General features: G+C 51.1%; 6 non-coding genes across 6 annotated transcripts; all 6 read left to right on the top strand.

Annotated features, from left to right (window-relative positions):
• Positions 1 to 1,509: 1,509 nt before the first annotated feature.
• On the top strand, positions 1,510 to 1,581 carry TRNAC-GCA (transfer RNA cysteine (anticodon GCA)). Its single transcript has one exon. It is a non-coding gene; the product is annotated as a tRNA-Cys (tRNA).
• Positions 1,582 to 3,546: 1,965 nt separating this feature from the next.
• TRNAC-GCA (transfer RNA cysteine (anticodon GCA)) lies at positions 3,547 to 3,618 on the top strand. Its single transcript has one exon. It is a non-coding gene; the product is annotated as a tRNA-Cys (tRNA).
• Positions 3,619 to 8,945: 5,327 nt separating this feature from the next.
• On the top strand, positions 8,946 to 9,017 carry TRNAC-GCA (transfer RNA cysteine (anticodon GCA)). The gene has a single exon. It is a non-coding gene; the product is annotated as a tRNA-Cys (tRNA).
• A 3,236-nt stretch (positions 9,018 to 12,253) lies between these two features.
• Positions 12,254 to 12,325, top strand: TRNAC-GCA (transfer RNA cysteine (anticodon GCA)). The gene has a single exon. It is a non-coding gene; the product is annotated as a tRNA-Cys (tRNA).
• A 1,974-nt stretch (positions 12,326 to 14,299) lies between these two features.
• Positions 14,300 to 14,371, top strand: TRNAC-GCA (transfer RNA cysteine (anticodon GCA)). The gene has a single exon. It is a non-coding gene; the product is annotated as a tRNA-Cys (tRNA).
• A 7,947-nt stretch (positions 14,372 to 22,318) lies between these two features.
• On the top strand, positions 22,319 to 22,390 carry TRNAC-GCA (transfer RNA cysteine (anticodon GCA)). The gene has a single exon. It is a non-coding gene; the product is annotated as a tRNA-Cys (tRNA).
• The last annotated feature ends 383 nt before the right edge of the window (positions 22,391 to 22,773 follow it).

The following is a 22,773-nucleotide window of genomic DNA, read 5'->3' on the forward strand; positions in this document are numbered from 1 at the left end:
TCTGAACAGCCAAAGCGATCTTAAATAAACAGAACAAAGACAGAGACATCACACTACCTGACTTCAAAACATTCTCCAGAACACAAGTGGCGTGGTACCGGCATAAAAACAGACTCAGAGACCAACGGAGCAGCATGGAGAACCCAGAACAAATCCACGTGTTTACAGCCAGCTGAGTGCTAGCAAAGACACCCAGAACCCACACTGGACAACGGACAGCCGAGTCGATTCAATACGTAGTGCCGAAAAAACTGGATATTCATTTGCAGAAGCACAAACTAGACTAGACCCTCCCTAAAATGAAGGCTGAGGCACAGGGGTGGGGAAGGGGCAGCTTTCAGGGGTCTAGAGCAGAGAAGCCACGGGGGGTGGGGGGTGGGCTGTATCTCAGGTGGCTCCGGCTCTTGGTCCCCACCCTCCTGGGCCGCTGGTCCCCTGAGGCCCTGCTGGGGGCTGGACGTTTGCTAACGAAGGGGCCGGTGTGGAGGAAGGCTGGGACCCAGCGTCCCTGCAGGGCTGTGGCCAGGCAGGTGTCCACCTTGGCCAGGTGTGTCCCAGGCTGAGGACCTGGAGGAGGGGCTGGCCTGTGAAGGGGGCGCCTTCCTTCTACACCGCCAGTCGAGGGCCCCCGTGAGCCTGGGCTTGGAGCCCCAGAAACCAGCCTAGGTCCGACGTCCGCTTCTCCCGCTGCTGCGCCTGTGTGGGCTGCCCCTAGTGGGCGCACTCCCCAGCAGGCCAAGCAGGCCCTGGCGCTTTGGGAACGGGAATCAGCAAAGAACCTGCAGGGGTGAGAGACGAGGATGTTCCCCAACAAAACAGTTTGGGAGGTTGCAAGGAGGAGGGGGCTTACGGAGGAAGGGAGAGCGGACCTGGGCAGGTTCTTGGGCCGGTCCTAGCCCGATCCAAGGTGAGACAGAGCAGGGCCTTCCCTGGGCTGCAGTATCCCAGGGTGTCAGGAAAGCTAGGGACGATGGTTATCTGAAGTTCACGGATGGCTCTCACAGCCGGCGCCTTCAATGGGGGCTAAGGCGTTAGTAAAATGATACCGTCTTCTCTGGGCGTCGTCTTAGGCTGTGGCCCAGTTGCCATTTTGTGCAAAAAGCTCCAATCCTACGCCCAGCTTGGCTTACTAGAAGTCAGGTGACCAAATGGCCCAACCACAAGCCTCAGCTCCACGCCCGCCCTAATGGGATCTGCTGCTCCCACTTCCATCCCTCTGCAAAGCTAAGACCTGTTCTCCCAGTCCAGGCTGCTGCACTCTCCTGCACGGCCAGGCAGCCTGTCGGGTTCCCCCCACCCGACAATAAACCTTCTCCCGTACTGGTATCTGGTGTGTTTTATGGGGACCTCTCAAAGGGGATGGGTGCTGGAGCAGGAGTAGGAGAGAGCCAGGGACCCGGGCGCAGCAGAGAGGAGCCGGGCAGTGGAGGGCGAGCCCAGAAATCGCCACGGTCGGGAAGAGGGTGTGTTGGCACTGAAAGGTGCTAATTAGATGCACCTGTTGCCACAGGGGGTATAGCTCAGGGGTAGAGCATTTGACTGCAGATCAAGAGGTCCCTGGTTCAAATCCAGGTGCCCCCTTGCCGGCTCGTGGTGGCCCAGATTCTTGTCATCACCACAGCCTTTTGTTCTGTTTCCTTCCGCTGCCTTCTGAAGCCAGCACCCAGGGCTCACCCGTAACAGTGAAGGACACAGCAGATGGGAGGCCTGGCATCCACAAACCAGTGCCCAGGGGCTCAACTAAGGCCCCCGTTTGCAAGCAGTGTCTCTGAGGCTGCCCCCGTGCCACCTGGAGTCCTGTCTCCTCTCTTCCGCCTGTCACTTCCAGCACTGGTGGCGACCAGGCTCCCAGGAGCTTGGCTTGGCTGCTTCCACCTCTGTTTCTGGACAGGGGGCAGTGTGTCCATGAAAAGCCCAATGCAGAAATGCGGCCCTCGCCGTGCTGTGTAGAATCCGCAGGTTCTGTCCAGAGAGCCCCCACCCCAGCAGACACGCTGACCCGAAGTGACTGCGCACTCAGAGAATCCCAGTCCAGCCCCGCCCGCACCGTCCATCCTCAGGAGAGCCAGAACCTCTCCTCCCAGCGGTGTCTTCCTCCGCGTGTGCCTTCAGGGATGTGAAGTGGCCCCTGTAGGGCAGCACAGACGCCAGCAGCAACAGCCAGACTCCGAGAAAATGCGGTTGCTCAGGGCAATACCTGTCCAAGTCACTGCAGCTGACCCCAATTTCTTCTGCAGCTATTATCTATTTAAAAGTCTAGGGGCTGGTACTATGGAGCAGCAGGTTAAAGCTCTGGTCTGCAGCGTCAGCATCCCATATGGGCGCCAGTTCGAGACCTGGCTGCTCCTCTTCCCATCCAGCTCTCTGCTGTGGCCTGGGAAAGCAGTAGAGGATGACCCAAGTCCTTGAGTCCCTGCAACTGCATGGAAGACCCAGATGAAGCTCCTCGCTCCGGCCTGGTCCAGCCTTAGCCATTGTGACCACTTGAGGAGTGAACCAGTAGATGGAAGATCTCTCCTCTCTCTCTCTCTCTCTCTCTCTCTCTCTCTCTCTCTCTTTCGCACCCCCCTCTTTCAAATAAGGAAATAGATCTTTAGAAAAAAAAAAAAAACACTAAAGAACAACTTCAAAGAATAACAACCGATACATGTATTAAAACATTACATGGTACCCATAAATATGTAAAATTTTTATATACCAGGGTTCTTTTTTAATTTAAAAAAGAGTAAGAAAGAGCACCTGGAAATTTATAATAAGACAAAAGAAATTTAAACTTCAAGAGGAGGGACCTTGGCCTAGTGGTTAAGACAGCGACGAAGGTGCCTGCATCCCACATTAGAGTGCGTGGGTTTGAGCTCCAGCTCTAGATCCCAGTTCTAGCTTCCTGGTGAGACGGATCCTGGGGGCAGCGGCGATGGTTTTCCCACGTGGAACACCTGGACCGAATTCTTGACTCCTGACTCCCACTTCAGCCCAGCTCCCTGGCAATTGCAGGCATTGGGGAATGAACCAAAAGTGTGGAGCAGACCAGCGGATGGGCCCTCCCTACTGCTCTCTCTCAAATTAAAATATATAGATAAATACATTTTTTTAATAAAAGGATTAAGAAAAACCTCACCTGGAAATTAGAATGGAAAGACAATGAGAATGATGACAAGAGCAAACATAGTTAAAAACAGGAGGATTTAGAATGCCCAACTTCCAGGACCAGCAGCATGGCAGAGAGAGGAAGGCTGCTGCCTGCACCTGTGGGTGCCAGTTCGTGTCTCAGTTGTTCCACTTCCGATCCAGCTCCCTCCTGATGGCCTGGGAAAACAGCAGAAGATGGCCCAAGGACTTGGCCCTTGCACCCATGTGGGAGACCTGGAAGAAGTTCAAGTTTTCAGATTGGCCCAGCTCCGACCTCTGTGGCCATTTTGGGAGTGAACTAGCAGATGGAAGATCTCTCTCTCCCTCTGTAACTTTACCTTCACCCATAAATAGCCACAGATGGGAAGAGGGTGTGTTGGTATGAAAAGGTACTAATTAGATGCACCTGTTGCCACAGGGGGTATAGCTCAGGGGTAGAGCATTTGACTGCAGATCAAGAGGTCCCTGGTTCAAATCCAGGTGCCCCCTGCCGGCTCGTGGTGGCCCAGATTCTTGTCATCACCACAGCCTTTTGTTCTGTTTCCTTCCGCTGCCTTCTGAAGCCAGCACCCAGGCCTCACCCGTAACAGTGAAGGACACAGCAGATGGGAGGCCTGGCATCCACAAACCAGTGCCCAGGGGCTCAACTAAGGCCCCCGTTTGCAAGCAGTGTCTCTGAGGCTGCCCCCGTGCCACCTGGAGTCCTGTCTCCTCTCTTCCACCTGTCACTTCCAGCACTGGTGGCGACCAGGCTCCCAGGAGCTTGGCTTGGCTGCTTCCACCTCTGTTTCTGGACAGGGGGCAGTGTGTCCATGAAAAGCCCAATGCAGAAATGCGGCCCTCGCCGTGCTGCGTAGAATCCACAGTTTCTGTCCAGAGAGTCCCCACTGTGGGGAGCAACCCGTACTGGACTGAGTTACTGGAATTAAGACTTATTCTATGCATCTGCTCTCCCACAATATGGCGCTGGGAGAGGAGAAAACAGCTTCTACGCAGCTTCCTCTTGCCAACTTGAGTGATGACCTCCAGGAGCTGATCCTGCTCCTGATTGGAGGAGAGCAGCGTACTCGGCGTGTGGGCAGCCGAGTTAGGATTGGCGGAGGAGGACTATAAAGGAGGAGAGAGACGGCATGCACCAGGAACATCTAAGGGGAACATCTGAAGGAACACCTGTGCAGCCCCCGAGAGAGCCGGCCGGCGGTGTGCCGCTCCCCCGCAGAAGTGGGGAATGTGGCAGGGGGACCCACCCTTCCATGGAGGTGGAAGGGACGGTAGCCAACCCGGGAAGAACCAGCAGCAAACCCGGGGAGGGCCGAGCAGACAAAAGAACAGCGCAGGGTCCTGTGTCGTTCCTCCACGAAGAGGGGGAGCGACATAATGGTGCCGTGACTCGGATATGAAACCTAGGAGGGAAGAAACGGGAAGAAGTGGGAAAATACCGGAGAAAGAGACTAGCAAAGAGCCTAGGGGAAAGCCGGACGAAAAAGGTGCCGGAAGAAGCTATTGAAAGCCTAGGCATAGACTCGGATACGGACTACGGGGGGAAGCTGGGAGAAATCTCTAAGGTCGAAAGCGAAAGTGAAAGCTAGAACAAACAGACTCTGATACGGACTGTGGGGAGAAGCCAGGAGAAATGAGGGAGGAATATTGTTGGAAGAAAACTTAGGGAAACATACCGGGTAGAGAAAAATGTTAGGGAAATTGAAGCCGCGGGGGCAGGCCAAGGCAGAGACGAAAGCCAGCTTGGAATTCTTTAAGTCAGCCCGGGGGGCAAAAGGCGAAAATCTGGAACCAGAGGCAGAGACGTGGGCCACCAGGTTGGAATCTGTCAGATTAGCCCGGGGAGCAAAGGACGGGAAGCCAGACCGAAAGGCGCAGACGCATGAGCTAGGTTGAATTCGCCAGGTTAGCCCGGGGAACTTAGATTGAATACTAGTGGTGGAAACGTGAGCTGGGGCTGTGTGACTCGCGGAAGCCGCCGTGTGCAGAGAGAGCACGGGGCGTGAATAGATAGGGAACGTGGGGCTAGTGCGAGGCCGTGGTGCGGACGCGAAGGGCGTGGAGACCGCGGAGTGTGCGCGCGAAGCCAAGCCGCGCTGAGCCGGGAAGCCGCGCAGATGAGAGAAGCGCGGGCTGAAGCGGCTCAGAGCCGGGAAGCCGCCCCCGCGGGGCGAGGCGCCAAGAAGCAGCCTCGGGGCGGGCGCCGGGAAGCCACAGGGATAAGAGAAACAGAAGTTTAGAAGTAAAATGAGAGAAATAGGAATGCTGGCAGATAGAAGTAAAATAGGAGAGACAGGAATGCCCGGAGATAGAGAAATAGAGAAAAATAAAGCCTCCCCTCAACATGGCAATGAGAGAGCTTGGATTCGGTCTGCCTGATTAGGGAGGTGGTGAGCACCTGCGGGCGGCTAGCAGCTTATGTGCCGCAGGTCACCGAAGACAGGCACGAATTAACATCAATAAGTCTCCCCACAATACCGCAATGAGAAGGCTTGGATTCGGTCTGCCTGATTAGGCGATAAGCACCAGCAGGCAGCTTGACCAGAGTATGAGCTGCAGGTCACCGAAGATAGGCACGAATCAACACCAATAAGTCTCCCCACAAGACGGCAATGAGAGGGCTTGGATTCGGTTTCCCTGATTGATAGGGCTTGTAAGCACCTGCAGGCAGTTCTAGCAGAGTAGAGCATGCACTGCAGGGCACCGAACTCAGGCACGCATCAGCGCCTAAAAACCTCCTCACAACATGGCGAAGAGAGGACCCGGATTTGGTTTGCCTGATTGATAGGACTTGTAAGCACCTGTGGGCAACTCTAGCAAGCAGAGCAGAGTGTGTGCCGCGGGACACCGAAGACAGGCGTGTATCAACGCCAAAAAAATAAAAAGAAAGGGGGATCTGTGGGGAGCAACCCGGACTGGACTGAGTTACTGGAATTAAGACTTATTCTATGCATCTGCTCTCCCACAATATGGCGCTGGGAGAGGAGAAAACAGCTTCTACGCAGCTGCCTCTTGCCAACTTGAGTGATGACCTCCAGGAGCTGATCCTGCTCCTGACTGGAGGAGAGCAGCGTACTCGGCGTGTGGGTAGCAGAGTTGGGATTGGTGGAAGAGGACTATAAAGGAGGAGAGAGACGGCATGCACCAGGAACATCTAAGGGGAACATCTGAAGGAACACCTGTGCAGCCCCCGAGAGAGCCGGCCGGCGGTGTGCCGCTCCCCCGCGGAAGTGGGGAATGTGGCAGGGGGAACCGCCCTTCCACGGAGGTGGAAGGGACGGTAGCCAACCCGGGAAGAACCAGCAGCAAACCCGGGAAGGGCCGAGCAGACAAAAGAACAGCGCAGGGTCCTGTGTCGATCCTCCACAAAGAGGACGAGCGACACCCACCCCAGCAGACACGCTGACCCGAAGTGACTGCGCACTCAGAGAATCCCAGTCCAGCCCCGCCCACATCCTCCATCCTCAGGAGAGCCAGAACCTCTCCTCCCAGCGGTGTCTTCCTCCGCGTGTGCCTTCAGGGATGTGAAGTGGACCCTGTAGGGCAGTACAGACGCCACCGGCGACAGCCAGACTCCAAGAAAATGCGGTTGCTCAGGGCAATGCCTGTCCAGGTCACTGCAGGGCAATACTTCCCCACGCCACTGCGGCTGACCCCAATTTCTTCTGCAGCTATTATCTATTTAAAAGTCTAGGGGCTGGTACTATGGAGCAGCAGGTTAAAGCTCCGGTTTGCAGCGTCAGCATCCCATATGGGTGCCAGTTCGAGACCTGGCTGCTCCTCTTCCCATCCAGCTCTCAGCTGTGGCCTGGGACAGCAGTAGAGGATGACCCAAGTCCTTGAGTCCCTGCAACTGCATGGAAGACCCAGATGAAGCCCCTGGCTCTGGCCTGGTCCAGCCTTAGCCATTGTGACCACTTGAGGAGTGAACCAGTAGATGGAAGATCTCTCCTCTCTCTCTCTCTCTCTCTCTCTCTTTCACACCCCCCTCTTTCAAATAAGGAAATAGATCTTTAGAAAAAAAAACACTAAAGAACAACTTCAAAGAATAACAACTGATACATGTATTAAAACATTACATGGTACCCATAAATATGTAAAATTTTTATATACCAGGGTTTTTTTTTTTAATTTAAAAAAGAGTAAGAAAGAGCACCTGGAAATTTATAATAAGACAAAAGAAATTTAAACTTCAAGAGGAGGGACCTTGGCCTAGTGGTTAAGACAGCGACGAAGGTGCCTGCATCCCACATTAGAGTGCGTGGGTTTGAGCTCCAGCTCTAGATCCCAGTTCTAGCTTCCTGGTGAGACGGATCCTGGGGGCAGCGGCGATGGTTTTCCCACGTGGAACACCTGGACCGAATTCTTGACTCCTGACTCCCACGTCAGCCCAGCTCCCTGGCAATTGCAGGCATTTGGGAATGAACCAAAAGTGTGGAGCAGACCAGCGGATGGGCCCTCCCTACTACTCTCTCTCAAATTAAAATATATAGATAAATACATTTTTTTAATAAAAGGATTAAGAAAGGCCGGCGCCGCGGCTCACTAGGCTAATCCTCCGCCTAGCGGCGCCGGCACCCCAGGTTCTACTCCCGGTCGGGGCGCCGGATTCTGTCCCGGTTGCCCCCTTCCAGGCCAGCTCTCTGCTGTGGCCAGGGAGTGCAGTGGAGGATGGCCCAAGTGCTTGGCCCTGCACCCCACGGGAGACCAGGAGAAGCACCTGGCTCCTGCCATCGGATCAGCGTGGCGCGCTGGCTGCAGCGCGCCGGCCACGGCGGCCATTGGAGGGTGAACCAATGGCAAAGGAAGACCTTTCTCTCTGTCTCTCTCTCTCACTGTCCACTCTGCCTGTCAAAAAAATAAATAAATAAATAAATAAAAAATAAAAGGATTAAGAAAAACCTCATCTGGAAATTAGAATGGAAAGATGTGGGGAGCAACCCGGACTAGACTAAGTTACTGGAATTAAGACTTATTCTATGCATCTGCTCTCCCACAATATGGCGCTGGGAGAGGAGAAAACAGCTTCTACGCAGCTGCCTCTTGCCAACTTGAGTGATGACCTCCAGGAGCTGATCCTGCTCCTGATTGGAGGAGAGCAGTGTACTCGGCATGTGGGCAGCCAAGTTGGGATTGGCGGAGGAGGACTATAAAGGAGGAGAGAGACGGCATGCACCAGGAACATCTAAGGGGAACACCTGTGCAGCCCCTGAGAGAGCTGGTCGGCAGTGTGCCGCTCCCCCCGGGAAGTGGGGAATGTGGCAGGGGGAACCGCCATTCCACGGAGGTGGAAGGGACGGTAGCCAACCCGGGAAGAACCAGCAGCAAACCCGGGGAGGGCTGAGCAGACCAAAGAACAGCGCAGGGTCCTGTGCTGTTCCTCCACGAAGACGGGGAGCGACAGAAAGACAATGAGAATGATGACAAGAGCAAACATAGTTAAAAACAGGAGGGTTTAGAATGCCCAACTTCCAGGACCAGCAACATGGCAGAGAGAGGAAGGCTGCTGCCCGCACCTGTGGGTGCCGGTTTGTGTCTCAGTTGTTCCACTTCCGATCCAGCTCCCTCCTGATGGCCTGGGAAAACAGCAGAAGATGGCCCAAGGACTTGGCCCTTGCACCCATGTGGGAGACCTGGAAGAAGTTCAAGTTTTCAGATTGGCCCAGCTCCGACCTCTGTGGCCATTTTGGGAGTGAACTAGCAGATGGAAGATCTCTCTCTCCCTCTGTAACTTTACCTTCACCCATAAATAGCCACAGATGGGAAGAGGGTGTGTTGGTATGAAAAGGTACTAATTAGATGCACCTGTTGCCACAGGGGGTATAGCTCAGGGGTAGAGCATTTGACTGCAGATCAAGAGGTCCCTGGTTCAAATCCAGGTGCCCCCTGCAGGCTCGTGGTGGCCCAGATTCTTGTCATCACCACAGCCTTTTGTTCTGCTTCCTTCCGCTGCCTTCTGAAGCCAGCACCCAGGCCTCACCCGTAACAGTGAAGGACACAGCAGATGGGAGGCCTGGCATCCACAAACCAGTGCCCAGGGGCTCAACTAAGGCCCCCGTTTGCAAGCAGTGTCTCTGAGGCTGCCCCCGGGCCACCTGGAGTCCTGTCTCCTCTCTTCCGCCTGTCTCTTCCAGCACTGGTGGCGACCAGGCTCCCAGGAGCTTGGCTTGGCTGCTTCCACCTCTGTTTCTGGACAGGGGGCAGTGTGTCCATGAAAAGCCCAATGCAGAAATGCGGCCCTCGCCGGGCTGTGTAGAATCCGCAGGTTCTGTCCAGAGAGCCCCCACCCCAGCAGACACGCTGACCCGAAGTGACTGCGCACTCAGAGAATCCCAGTCCAGCCCCGCCCGCATCCTCCATCCTCAGGAGAGCCAGAACCTCTCCTCCCAGCGGTGTCTTCCTCCGCGTGTGCCTTCAGGGATGTGAAGTGGACCCTGTAGGGCAGTACAGACGCCACCGGCGACAGCCAGACTCCAAGAAAATGCGGTTGCTCAGGGCAATGCCTGTCCAGGTCACTGCAGGGCAATACTTCCCCACGCCACTGTGGCTGACCCCAATTTCTTCTGCAGCTATTATCTATTTAAAAGTCTAGGGGCTGGTACTATGGAGCAGCAGGTTAAAGCTCTGGTCTGCAGCGTCAGCATCCCATATGGGTGCCAGTTCGAGACCTGGCTGCTCCTCTTCCCATCCAGCTCTCTGCTGTGGCCTGGGAAAGCAGTAGAGGATGACTCAAGTCCTTGGGTCCCTGCAACTGCATGGAAGACCCAGATGAAGCCCTGGCTCCGGCCTGATCCAGCCTTAGCCATTGTGACCACTTGAGGAGTGAACCAGTAGATGGAAGATCTCTCCTCTCTCTCTCTCTCTCTCTCTTTTGCACCCCCCTCTTTCAAATAAGGAAATAGATCTTTAGAAAAAAAACACTAAAGAACAACTTCAAAGAATAACAACTGTGGGGAGCAACTCGGACTAGACTAAGTTACTGGAATTAAGACTTATTCTATGCATCTGCTCTCCCACAATATGGCGCTGGGAGAGGAGAAAACAGCTTCTACGCAGCTGCCTCTTGCCAACTTGAGTGATGACCTCCAGGAGCTGATCCTGCTCCTGATTGGAGGAGAGCAGCGTACTCGGCGTGTGGGTAGCAGAGTTGGGATTGGTGGAGGAGGACTATAAAGGAGGAGAGAGACGGCATGCACCAGGAACATCTAAGGGGAACATCTGAAGGAACACCTGTGCAGCCCCCGAGAGAGCCGGCCGGCGGTGTGCCGCTCCCCTGCGGAAGTGGGGAATGTGGCAGGGGGAACTGCCCTTCCACGGAGGTGGAAGGGACGGCAGCCAACCCAGGAAGAACCAGCAGCAAACCCGGGAAGGGCCAAGCAGACAAAAGAACAGCGCAGGGTCCTGTGTCGTTCCTCCACGAAGAGGGGGAGCGACATAATGGTGCCGTGACTCGGATATGAAGCCTAGGCAGGGCTTAGTGCCGCTCCTCCACAAAGAGGGGGAGCGACACCCACCCCAGCAGACACGCTGACCTGAAGTGACTGCGCACTCAGAGAATCCCAGTCCAGCCCCGCCCGCATCCTCCATCCTCAGGAGAGCCAGCACCTCTCCTCCCAGCGGTGTCTTCCTCCGCGTGTGCCTTCAGGGATGTGAAGTGGCCCCTGTAGGGCAGTACAGATGCCAGCAGCGACAGCCAGACTCCGAGAAAATGCGGTTGCTCAGGGCAATGCCTGTCCAGGTCACTGCAGCTGACCCCAATTTCTTCTGCAGCTATTATGTATTTAAAAGTCTAGGGGCTGGTACTATGGGGCAGCAGGTTAAAGCTCCGGTCTGCAGCGTCAGCATCCCATATGGGTGCCAGTTCGAGACCTGGCTGCTCCTCTTCCCATCCAGCTCTCAGCTGTGGCCTGGGAAAGCAGTAGAGGATGACCCAAGCCCTTGAGTCCCTGCAACTGCATGGAAGACCCAGATAAAGCTCCTGGCTCCGGCCTGGTCCAGCCTTAGCCATTGTGACCACTTGAGGAGTGAACCAGTAGATGGAAGATCTCTCCTCTCTCTCTCTCTCTTTCTCTCTCTCTCTCTCTCTCTGTCTCTCTCTCTCTCTCTGTCTCTCTCTCTCTCTCTCTATCACTCTCTCTCTTTCACACCCCCTCTTTCAAATAAGGAAATAGATCTTTAGAAAAAAAAAACACTAAAGAACAACTTCAAAGAATAACAACTGATACATGTATTAAAACATTACATGGTACCCATAAATATGTAAAATTTTTATATACCAGGTTTTTTTTTTTAATTTAAAAAAGAGTAAGAAAGAGCACCTGGAAATTTATAATAAGACAAAAGAAATTTAAACTTCAAGAGGAGGGACCTTGGCCTACTGGTTAAGACAGCGACGAAGGTGCCTGCATCCCACATTAGAGTGCGTGGGTTTGAGCTCCAGCTCTAGATCCCAGTTCTAGCTTCCTGGTGAGACGGATCCTGGGGGCAGCGGCGATGGTTTTCCCACGTGGAACACCTGGGCCGAATTCTTGACTCCTGACTCCCACTTCAGCCCAGCTCCCTGGCAATTGCAGGCATTGGGGAATGAACCAAAAGTGTGGAGCAGACCAGCGGATGGGCCCTCCCTACTACTCTCTCTCAAATTAAAATATATAGATAAATACATTTTTTTAATAAAAGGATTAAGAAAAACCTCACCTGGAAATTAGAATGGAAAGACAATGAGAATGATGACAAGAGCAAACATAGTTAAAAACAGGAGGATTTAGAATGCCCAATTCCAGGACCAGCAGCATGGCAGAGAGAGGAAGGCTGCTGCCCGCACCTGTGGGTGCCGGCTTGTGTCTCAGTTGTTCCACTTCTGATCCAGCTCCCTCCTGATGGCCTGGGAAAACAGCAGAAGATGGCCCAAGGACTTGGCCCTGGCACCCATGTGGGAGACCTGGAAGAAGTTCAAGTTTTCAGATTGGCCCAGCTCCAACCTCTGTGGCCATTTTGGGAGTGAACTAGCAGATGGAAGATCTCTCTCTCCCTCTGTAACTTTACCTTCACCCATAAATAGCCACAGATGGGAAGAGGGTGTGTTGGTATGAAAAGGTACTAATTAGATGCACCTGTTGCCACAGGGGGTATAGCTCAGGGGTAGAGCATTTGACTGCAGATCAAGAGGTCCCTGGTTCAAATCCAGGTGCCCCCTGCCGGCTCGTGGTGGCCCAGATTCTTGTCATCACCACAGCCTTTTGTTCTGTTTCCTTCCACTGCCTTCTGAAGCCAGCACCCAGGCCTCACCCGTAACAGTGAAGGACACAGCAGATGGGAGGCCTGGCATCCACAAACCAGTGCCCAGGGGCTCAACTAAGGCCCCCATTTGCAAGCAGTGTCTCTGAGGCTGCCCCCGGGCCACCTGGAGTCCTGTCTCCTCTCTTCCGCCTGTCACTTCCAGCACTGGTGGCGACCAGGCTCCCAGGAGCTTGGCTTGGCTGCTTCCACCTCTGTTTCTGGACAGGGGGCAATGTGTCCATGAAAAGCCCAATGCAGAAATGCGGCCCTCGCCGGGCTGTGTAGAATCCGCAGGTTCTGTCCAGAGAGCCCCCACCCCAGCAGACACGCTGACCCGAAGTGACTGCGCACTCAGAGAATCCCAGTCCAGCCCCGCCCGCATCCTCCATCCTCAGGAGAGCCAGCACCTCTCCTCCCAGCGGTGTCTTCCTCCGCGTGTGCCTTCAGGGATGTGAGTGGCCCCTGTAGGGCAGCACAGACGCCAGCAGCGACAGCCAGACTCCGAGAAAACGCGGTTGCTCAGGGCAATGCCTGTCCAGGTCACTGCAGGGCAATACTTCCCCACGCCACTGCGGCTGACCCCAATTTCTTCTGCAGCTATTATGTATTTAAAAGTCTAGGGGCTGGTACTATGGGGCAGCAGGTTAAAGCTCCGGTCTGCAGCGTCAGCATCCCATATGGGCGCCAGTTCGAGATCTGGCTGCTCCTCTTCCCATCCAGCTCTCTGCTGTGGTCCGGGAAAGCAGTAGAGGATGACCCAAGTCCTTGAGTCCCTGCAACTGCATGGAAGACCCAGATGAAGCTCCTCGCTCCGGCCTGGTCCAGCCTTAGTCATTGTGACCACTTGAGGAGTGAACCAGTAGATGGAAGATCTCTCCTCTCTCTCTCTCTCTCTCTCTCTCTCTCTCTTGCACCCCCCTCTTTCAAATAAGGAAATAGATCTTTAGAAAAAAAAAACACTAAAGAACAACTTCAAAGAATAACAACCGATACATGTATTAAAACATTACATGGTACCCATAAATATGTAAAATTTTTATATACCAGGTTTTTTTTTTAATTTAAAAAAGAGTAAGAAAGAGCACCTGGAAATTTATAATAAGACAAAAGAAATTTAAACTTCAAGAGGAGGGACCTTGGCCTAGTGGTTAAGACAGCGATGAAGGTGCCTGCATCCCACATTAGAGTGCGTGGGTTTGAGCTCCAGCTCTAGATCCCAGTTCTAGCTTCCTGGTGAGACGGATCCTGGGGGCAGCGGCGATGGTTTTCCCACGTGGAACACCTGGGCCGAATTCTTGACTCCTGACTCCCACGTCAGCCCAGCTCCCTGGCAATTGCAGGCATTTGGGAATGAACCAAAAGTGTGGAGCAGACCAGCGGATGGGCCCTCCCTACTGCTCTCTCTCAAATTAAAATATATAGATAAATACATTTTTTAATAAAAGGATTAAGAAAAACCTCATCTGGAAATTAGAATGGAAAGACAATGAGAATGATGACAAGAGCAAACATAGTTAAAAACAGGAGGGTTTAGAATGCCCAACTTCCAGGACCAGCAGCATGGCAGAGAGAGGAAGGCTGCTGCCCGCACCTGTGGGTGCCGGCTTGTGTCTCAGTTGTTCCACTTCTGATCCAGCTCCCTCCTGATGGCCTGGGAAAACAGCAGAAGATGGCCCAAGGACTTGGCCCTGGCACCCATGTGGGAGACCTGGAAGAAGTTCAAGTTTTCAGATTGGCCCAGCTCCGACCTCTGTGGCCATTTAGGGAGTGAACTAGCAGATGGAAGATCCCTCTCTCTCTCTGTAACTTTACCTTCACCCATAAATAGCCACAGATGGGAAGAGGGTGCGTTGGTATGAAAAGGTACTAATTAGATGTACCTGTTGCCACAGGGGGTATAGCTCAGGGGTAGAGCATTTGACTGCAGATCAAGAGGTCCCTGGTTCAAATCCAGGTGCCCCCTGCCAGCTCCTGGTGGCTCATATTCTTGTCACCATGATGTTTTGCTCCATTTGCGAGCAGTGTCTGTGAGGCTGCCCCCATGTCAGAGTGTTGAGTTTGATTGCTGCCTCTGGCTCCTGACGCCAGCTGAAAATCAATTAAATAAGTAAAAACAAACAGAAGAAAAGAATTTTGGTTTTGGACAAGTCTGGTTCTTCCCCTTAATCCAACAGACACAGACACACTCTTCTTCATTGTCTCTCAACTCAGCGTTCAGTGTTTGTATAATGATGAGTAAAAATTTGTATTACAGCCAAGCTTTAAGGTACTCTCTGGTTAGACCTTCCTTCATGTACAGTGTGTTTGTATTCATGATATGCTACAGTTATTCATCTGAAAGGCAGAGTTAGAGAGGGAGGGAGAGACAGAGAGAGATCTTCCATCTGCTGGTTCACTCCCTAGATGGGCGCAATGGCAGAAGCCAGGAGCCAGGGGCTTCCTCCATGTCTCCCATATGGGTGCAGGGGCTGTTCTCCATTGCTTTCCTAGGTTCATAGCAGGGAGCTGTATCAGAAGTGGAGGAACAGGCACCCATATGGGATGCCGGAGCTGCAGGTGACGGCTCAGTCTGCACCATCATAGCACCAGCCCACAGCTGCCACTTTAGGTGACTAACTCAGGGTAGTGAGTGCACTCACACTGTTGTGCCCCCATCGCCACAGCCTACTCTCAGAACTTTTTCTTCTTCCAAAATGGACACTACCCCCGCATTCTGTTTTCTGTCTGAGTTCGGCGAGTCCAGGCACCTCATGGAAGTTGAGCCATATAGTGGATGTCCTTGGTGGCTGACTTACTTCACTTAGTACAGCTCTTGAATGTTCTTCCTTTTCAAGGCTGAGTAGTATTCCACTGTATTACATATATAATGTATTATATAATGTAGTACATATAAAATGTAAACATTTTAAAGCACTTACACCTACTAGTTTAATACCAAAAAACCTTCTTAGGAATTATTGTGGGTATTTTCATTTAAGAATTGGAGAAAAGAGAGGAAGCCATATATCCTTGACTAGATTTGGGAGAACTAAAAATAACGTCAAGGGGCCAGCATCTTTTGCAACATAGTGGGTAAAAACAATGCCAGCATCCCATATGGGCGCAGGTTCAAGTCCCAGCTGTTCCACTTTCGATCCAGCTCCCTGCCAATGGCCTTGGAAAAACAACAGAAGATGGTCCAAGTGATTGGGCCCTTGTCATCATGGGAGAGACCTGGATGAAGCTCCTGGCTTTGGCCTGGGGATCATCTGGGGAGTGAACCAGAACCAGCAAATGAAAGGTCTGTCTCTCTCTCTGTAACCCTGACTTTCAAGTAAATAAATAAAAATTTTTTAAAAAGTAACATCAATGACATTGCTTGCTTTTCTTGTATCAAAGCAGGTTGCTTGAACACCTGTTGTCTATTGGCTCCACAGGTACCAAGGAGAACAGATGCAGTGGATTGTGGGGGCAAAGGAAGGCCTGTGGTGAAGACAGAGCTGCCTGGGGAGTATGGGAGGGTCAGCAAACCAAAAAGGCTATTAGCTTGTAAGCTCTCTTACACTTGAGGCAACAGCTCGCCTCTCTGCACTCCCAGTTTACAGTGAAAACAAGCCAGACAGGGCAAACAAGATCACAAGTCAGGTCTTTTGATAGGCTTTGTCCCCACTTGGTAATTGATTGTCAGGTTTTTTTTTCCTCCCAGAATTGTGCTTAACCCCTCTGCCGCGCCCCCCCCCCCCCCCCCGCCGCCACCACCACCAGCCCCTTCCGGTTTCCTGTCTCTTGGAGCGCCCCCTCCTGGCCACTTCCGCAGGAAGCCTCTGACTTAAATAAATCTTGCCTTTCTCTCCGCCTTCTCCGTGTGGAAACTCTTCTTCCATGTGAGAAAGAACTGGGGTATTGATTCACCACTGCTGTTTCACATGTAACAATATGAGTTTATTATTCAACAATGCCTGGGGCTGGCACCGTGGCATAGGGTTGACCCTCCGTGCGTGCAGTGACGGCATCCCACATGGGCGCTGCTTCAGGTCTGGGACAGCTGCTCCACTTCCAGTCCAGCTTCCTGCTAATGTGCCTGGGAAAGCAGCAGAAGATGATCCAAGTCCTTGGGCCTTGCACCCACTAGGGAGACCTGGATGGAGTTTCAGGCTCCTGTCACCTGGCTCAGCCTCAGCTGTTGTGGCCATTTAGGGAGCAAAGCAGCAGGTGGAAGATCTCTGTCTCTCCTTCTCTCTCTCTTTCTCTGCATTTCAAGTAAATAAATAAGTCTTTTTTTTAACTGCACCACTTTTCTTTTTTTAAGAATATTTTATTTATTTATTTGAGAGGTAGAGTTACAGACAGAGTGAAGAAGAGACAGAAACAAAGGTTTTCCATCCACTGGTTCACTCCACAAATGGCCACAATAGCTGGAGCTGGGTTGATCCAAAGCCAGGGGCCAGGAGCTTCTTCCAGGTCTCCCATGCAGGTGCAGGGGCCCAAGGACTTGGGCCATCCTCTACTGCTTTCCCAGGCCATAGCAGAGAGCTGGATGGGAAGAGGAGCAGCTGGTTCTCGAACCAGTGCCCATATGAGATGACGGCACTTCAGGCCAGGGCGTTAACCTGCTGTAACACTGCGCCGGCCCCAATAAATAAATCTTTAAAAAATAAATATTTAGGCTAATCCTCCGCCTGCGGCACCAGCACACCGGGTTCTAGTCCCGGTCGGGGCACCGGATTCTGTCCTGGTTGCCCCTCTTCCAGGCCAGCTCTCTGCTATGGCCTGGGAGTGCATTGGAGGATGGCCCAGGTGCTTGGGCCCTGTCACTCCCTTGCCCACAAAGGAACGACACTGCTCCCAGCTGATCGGCCTTCAGTAGGCTTTATTTAAACAGGAAGAAAGAGAAACCCTTGAGCAATGGGAGCTCCGAAAGAAAGGGGAAGCTCCCGTCCCATATCACAAACAGCTTATATAGTATAACATCGCAGAAGCATGTAAGCAAGCTTAGTCCATGCTACAGTCCATGTGGCGGCGCTCCAGTCCGGTGCCTGATCACGCACAGTCCATGCGCTCCTTGTCCAACCATAAAGGTGATCACGCGCCTTCATCCAATCAAGCTCCTGGTCACGTAGCAGGCGACTTGGGTGCTAACAACAAGCTTCCACCTGGTGTTTTCTCAGCCTTGGTCAGTGGGAAAAGTACGGGAAGCCCCAAGGCCATAGTTGTAGACTCAACCCTGGGGTTATGGAACAGTCCCGATATCACAGCTCAACAGAAACCATAAACATCCACACAGCAGTAACTAATGCCAATGGTCAACAAGCCAAGCCTTAGCATGTGGGCCCATGGCTGGCTCATGGGTTCCCACAGGGCCCTGCACCCCATGGGAGACCAGGAAAAGCACCTGGCTCCTGGCTTCGGATCAGTGCAATCTGCTGGCCGCAGCGCGCCAGCTGCGGCGGCCATTGGAGGGTAAACCAACGGCAAAAGGAAGACCTTTCTCTCTGTCTCTCTCTCACTGTCCAATCTGCCTGTCAAAAATAAAAAAATAAAAATAAATAAATAAAAATAAATAAATATTTGGCCAGCGCCACGGCTCACTAGGCTAATCCTCTGCCTGCGGTGCCAGCACCCAGGTTCTAGTCCCGATTGGGGCACCGGATTCTGTCCCGGTTGCTCCTCTTCCAGGCCAGCTCTCTGCTGTGGCCCGGGAAGGCAGTGGAGGATGGCCCAAGTGCTTGGGCCCTGCACCCGCATGGGAGACCAGGAGGAAGCACCCGGCTCCTGGCTTCGGATTGGCGCAGCGCACCAGCCCCAACACGCCGACCATAGTGGCCACTTGGGGTTGAACCAACGGAAAAAGGAAGACCTTTCTCTCTGTCTCTCTCTCACTGTCTAACTCTGCCTGTCAAACAAAAAAAAAAAAAAAAAGGAAAAAAGAAAAGAAAAATAAATAAATACTAACCAGTTCCTGTGGGTTCATATCTGTATTTTCTTAGATTTTGTATTTGTCTATTTGGCATCCATTCCCTGACATGTTGTACAGGGAAACAGCAAGGACAATGAAGGCAACCTCAGTTCTTATCTCACAGAGAAGAATTTCCACCCGAAAGCGAGATTTATTTAAGGCAGAAATCTCCTGTCCCAGCGTCAGGAGGGAGGCTCCAAGAGAGGAAGACCCCCCACACGCTTGTTAACACCAAGTCTTTTAGGCACAATTCGGGGAGCAGAATAACAGCTAGCAGTCAATCAAAGGGCGGGACAAGACCCTTCAGAGGGCCAGAACTGTAATCCTGTCTAGCCCACTCGTGATTAAAAAAAAAAAAAAAGCCATCCGAAGGGTGGGATAGGTAACTTTTTATATAACTAGAGACTCAGAGGGTGGGGCTGGCCCTCTGTCTTGCTGAGGCGGCTTCTGGAGAGAAGCAAACATTTTACAGCCCCTTCTCTCCTTCCAACAAGGACCTGACCTAACAGTCGATGAGCCCATCTCACTCACCACAGTGTCGCTGGAGGCAACGGGCTTATCTTTTTGCCAACAGAGTAAGAAATTACAGTTCACAGAGACAAAGGGGGCGTAGTACAGCGCGAGTTACTGAAATATGTTCCCAGGGAGGAACAGGTCAGTGGAGCAAGCACGTGGCACCTCTCTTCCTGGTTTGTGGCTCCTCCCTTAAAGCCCAATAGGCGTGGACTGGTGATGTGGCCTTGAGGTTCATCGGGACAGGAGACAGCTGGATCAGAGATCCTGGTCTTACAGCAAGAAAAGAATTTCAGCTGTGAGACAGCAGCAGAAAGCATGCCGGCAAAATTTAACAAGGGGACGCAGGAGAGAACCGCGCGCCCACAGTGCTGGAGACTGGAGCTTGGGCCCGCCCTTTCTCCTCCCTGCCTCCCTCCGCTGGGTGTGGGATCCAGGACATTCCTCCCAGGACTTTATCAGCAGTGTTACTGACCTAACAGACCCCTTGGCATACCTAACAGACCCCTGGGGGAGGGTTGGGCCCCATCTGACAAGGTCACGGGACCTGGGTAAGATTCTCAAGGCGAACCTGCTGGTCTGATTCCAGGGCTTCTACACTTCTCCCTCCCTCAACCCCAGGAATCCCCAGCTATGTTCTAAGCTCCTCTTGCACACATAGGCTAGTGTCTGCCTTGCTACCTAAGATCATGATTGGCATTTCTGATTGACGTATCTTAGGGCTTTCAGCAGTGTGGGGTTATAAACTAGACTGTTCTAGTTGGCCTGAGCTCCCACTATATCAGGATATTTTAACAAGTTAAACCCATACTCAAAGGAAGGGTGTGTGTGTGTGTGTGTGTGTAGGAGAATCTTAGAGTGGAGGTATCTTAAGATTCTGTCCAGACAAGAGGAAAATCCATACATGCAGGAGGAAGAAAGAACACCACTAGGCAGCAAGGTGAACAATCCTAGCATTCACACAGAACTGGAGTTTGGTTCCAATTAAAAAGAGATAATACATAAAGCATTGAGTAAAGTTGTCACAAGGGTCTTGCACAGTAGTGAAGCTAAATTATTAGTTGCAAAATAAAAGCTACTCTGGATTCAGGTTAATAGACTATAAAAGCAAGCCTCAAATGGATTAGATTGATAGCCAAGTTACTTACATGCATGCCAGAACAATACTCTTTAAGAGAAAACAATAAAATCTAGTATTCAGCACTCTTTAAAGGATATAACCAAGCCTAGCACCAAATTTGACACTTACAACAAAAAATTCATAATTTCAGGATATGAACAAAAATTACCAGGCATTCAAAGGAAAAGAAACCATGAATCAGAATCAGAAGAACAAATACATGAAAGGTAGAGCTGACGGAATTAGCAGCAAAGGCCTTAAAACAGCTCTAGGGATATGTTCAGGCACGCAAGATGCAAGAACATGATAAGAAGAAAAATGAAATATTTAAATACCTAAATGTAACTTTTTAAAATATTTTATTTATTTATTTACTTATTATTTGAGAGGTAGAGTTACAGACAGTGAGAGGTAGAGACAGAGGGAGAGGTCTTCCATCCGCTGATTCATTCCCCAGATGGCCACAATGGCCGGAGCTGGGCCGATCCAAAACCAGGAACTAAGAGCTTCTTCCAGGTCTCCCACATGGGTGCAGGGGCCCAAGAGCCTGGGCCATCTTCTGCTGCTTTCCCAGGCCATACCAGAGAGCTGATTAGGAAATGGAGCAGCCGGGACTAGAACTGGCGCTCATATGGGATGCCGGCACCACAGACAGAGGATTAACCTACTGCACCACAGCGCAATGAAAAGTACAGTATCTGAAATGAAAAATAACTGGACTAGGCATTACAGAAGAAAAGATTATTGAACTGAAAGACAGTAATACAAGCCACCAAAATGAAGTGCTTAGAGGAAGAATATAGAAAAAAATACAAATTTAGTGAGCTGTAGGTCAAGATCAATTGGTTTCATATACAATTATGCATCACTGAATGATGAGACTTCATCCTGAGCAAGACATTGTAAGGCAAGTTAATCATTGTGCAAGCACCATACAGCGTTCTTACACAAATCTAAATGGCACAAGCCTATCATTTGAAGTGGTCTCTTAATACAATCAAGAGACAGAATAAACATGAGATGTCTGGGGGTCCTGCCAGCCTAACACATCATACTGTTCAGCAGCAAACATTTTTATAAGTAGTAAGACAAATAACAATAAAAACTGTAGTAAATACATGAACTAGTAACATAGTTGTTTATCACGTATTAAATACTATACATAATTGTATGTATTATACTTTTATGTACTGGGCAGTACAGTAGGTTTAGTCACATCAGAATTACCAGACAAGAAATGCATTGATGACACTATGACATTTTGATTATACCAAGCTCTATTTCAGCTCTATTCCCACATGGGACCACCATCATATATGAGAGCCAAGGTTGACCAAAACATTGATATGCAGCACACGACTATAAATGTATTTGGAGTCCCAAAAGAAGAGAACAGAAAGAAGGGTACAGAAAAAAATTTTGAAGAAATTCATTCCAAAATTTCAAGTTTGGTGAAAACTAGAAATCCACAGGTCAAGAATCTCAATGAGGGGCCGGCACTGTAGTGCAGCGGGTTAAAGCCCTGATCTGCAGTGCCGGCAAACCATATGGGTGCTGGTTCGAGTCCCAGCTGCTCCTCTTCTGATCCAGCTCTCTGCTATGGCCTGGGAAAGCAGTGGAAGATGGCCCAAGTGCTTGGGCCCCCTGCACCCATGTGGGAGACCCAACTCCTGGCTCTTGGCTTCCAATCAGTGCAGCTCCGACTCCTCACAAGGGCACCACATACAGAAGGCTTATAGGCAAGTTTTCCCTAATCCTTAGGGAGGACGGATCATTCCTGAGCCATTCACAATGTCCCAGAGCATAGAAGATTATGAAAACAGCCCCAGATCATTCTGGGAGCTTGTGTAATCCTGATATAAAAAATAAATTAGAAGAGTTTATGTCAAAAAGAAAACCATAGGCCAATCTGTTTTCAGAATAGTCTAAACAAAATAATAGAATACATTACTTAATAGTTTAGTACAACAAATTAGTGCTCTAAACAGAAATGCAATTATAGAATTAAAATATTGGAGCATTTATTGCTGTCTCTGGTCCCTGAGAACAGAAATCAAAGCACAGAGTGATAAGTGGAAAGAAAAAACCATTTTAGATAGGAAGGAGAACTCGTAGAGATTCTCTTGCACTCAATAACAATACGGAGTATGGTGAGAAGTGCTCCGGGCTGAGGGGTGCTCAGGTGGGGGTAGGTGGGAAGACCTGGGAGCAGGGTCTGACAGGTGTGAAGTTAAGTGCACAACGGTGTCACTCGGATAGTGCCCCAGGAGACAGGATGGCCAGAACACAGTGTGGGAATGACTCTGAGTATGAAAGCCTTTATTAAATAAACCTAAGCAGCTGGGGGTATAGCTCAGGGGTAGAGCATTTGACTGCAGATCAAGAGGTCCCTGGTTCAAATCCAGGTGCCCCCTCAATTGTTACACTTTTATTTGAAGGGAAATATAGCTCCTGGTTATCTGGTAGACCCAGCCTCATGAAACTAAATTTTCCAACCAATGGCAAAGACCGAGTGTGTCCCTTGTGATATTTTTCATGACTTTTATTTTCACCTCATAAGCCACAATCCTAGGGTAGAAGAAGTATGTCCTAGGCTTTTTCCATGTCTACCTTGTGGCTAATTACCATCCTGGTTTTATTTGTTTTTAGTAAGCTTGTGTTAATAACATTTGATCTGAAGCAGCTTACAATAAAAGACACAATAAAACTCCAACCAGTCAAACAAGTATAAGAAGGCAAGTGCTGCATGTCTGAGGGGTGGTGAGTATTTCAGAGAGCCTGGACCGAGAGAAGCTAC

This window comes from Oryctolagus cuniculus, chromosome 3, assembly GCF_051225735.1.
Source record: "Oryctolagus cuniculus isolate XC-2025 breed Fujian yellow rabbit chromosome 3, ASM5122573v1, whole genome shotgun sequence".
In the NCBI taxonomy this organism is placed as follows: Eukaryota; Metazoa; Chordata; class Mammalia; order Lagomorpha; family Leporidae; genus Oryctolagus; species Oryctolagus cuniculus.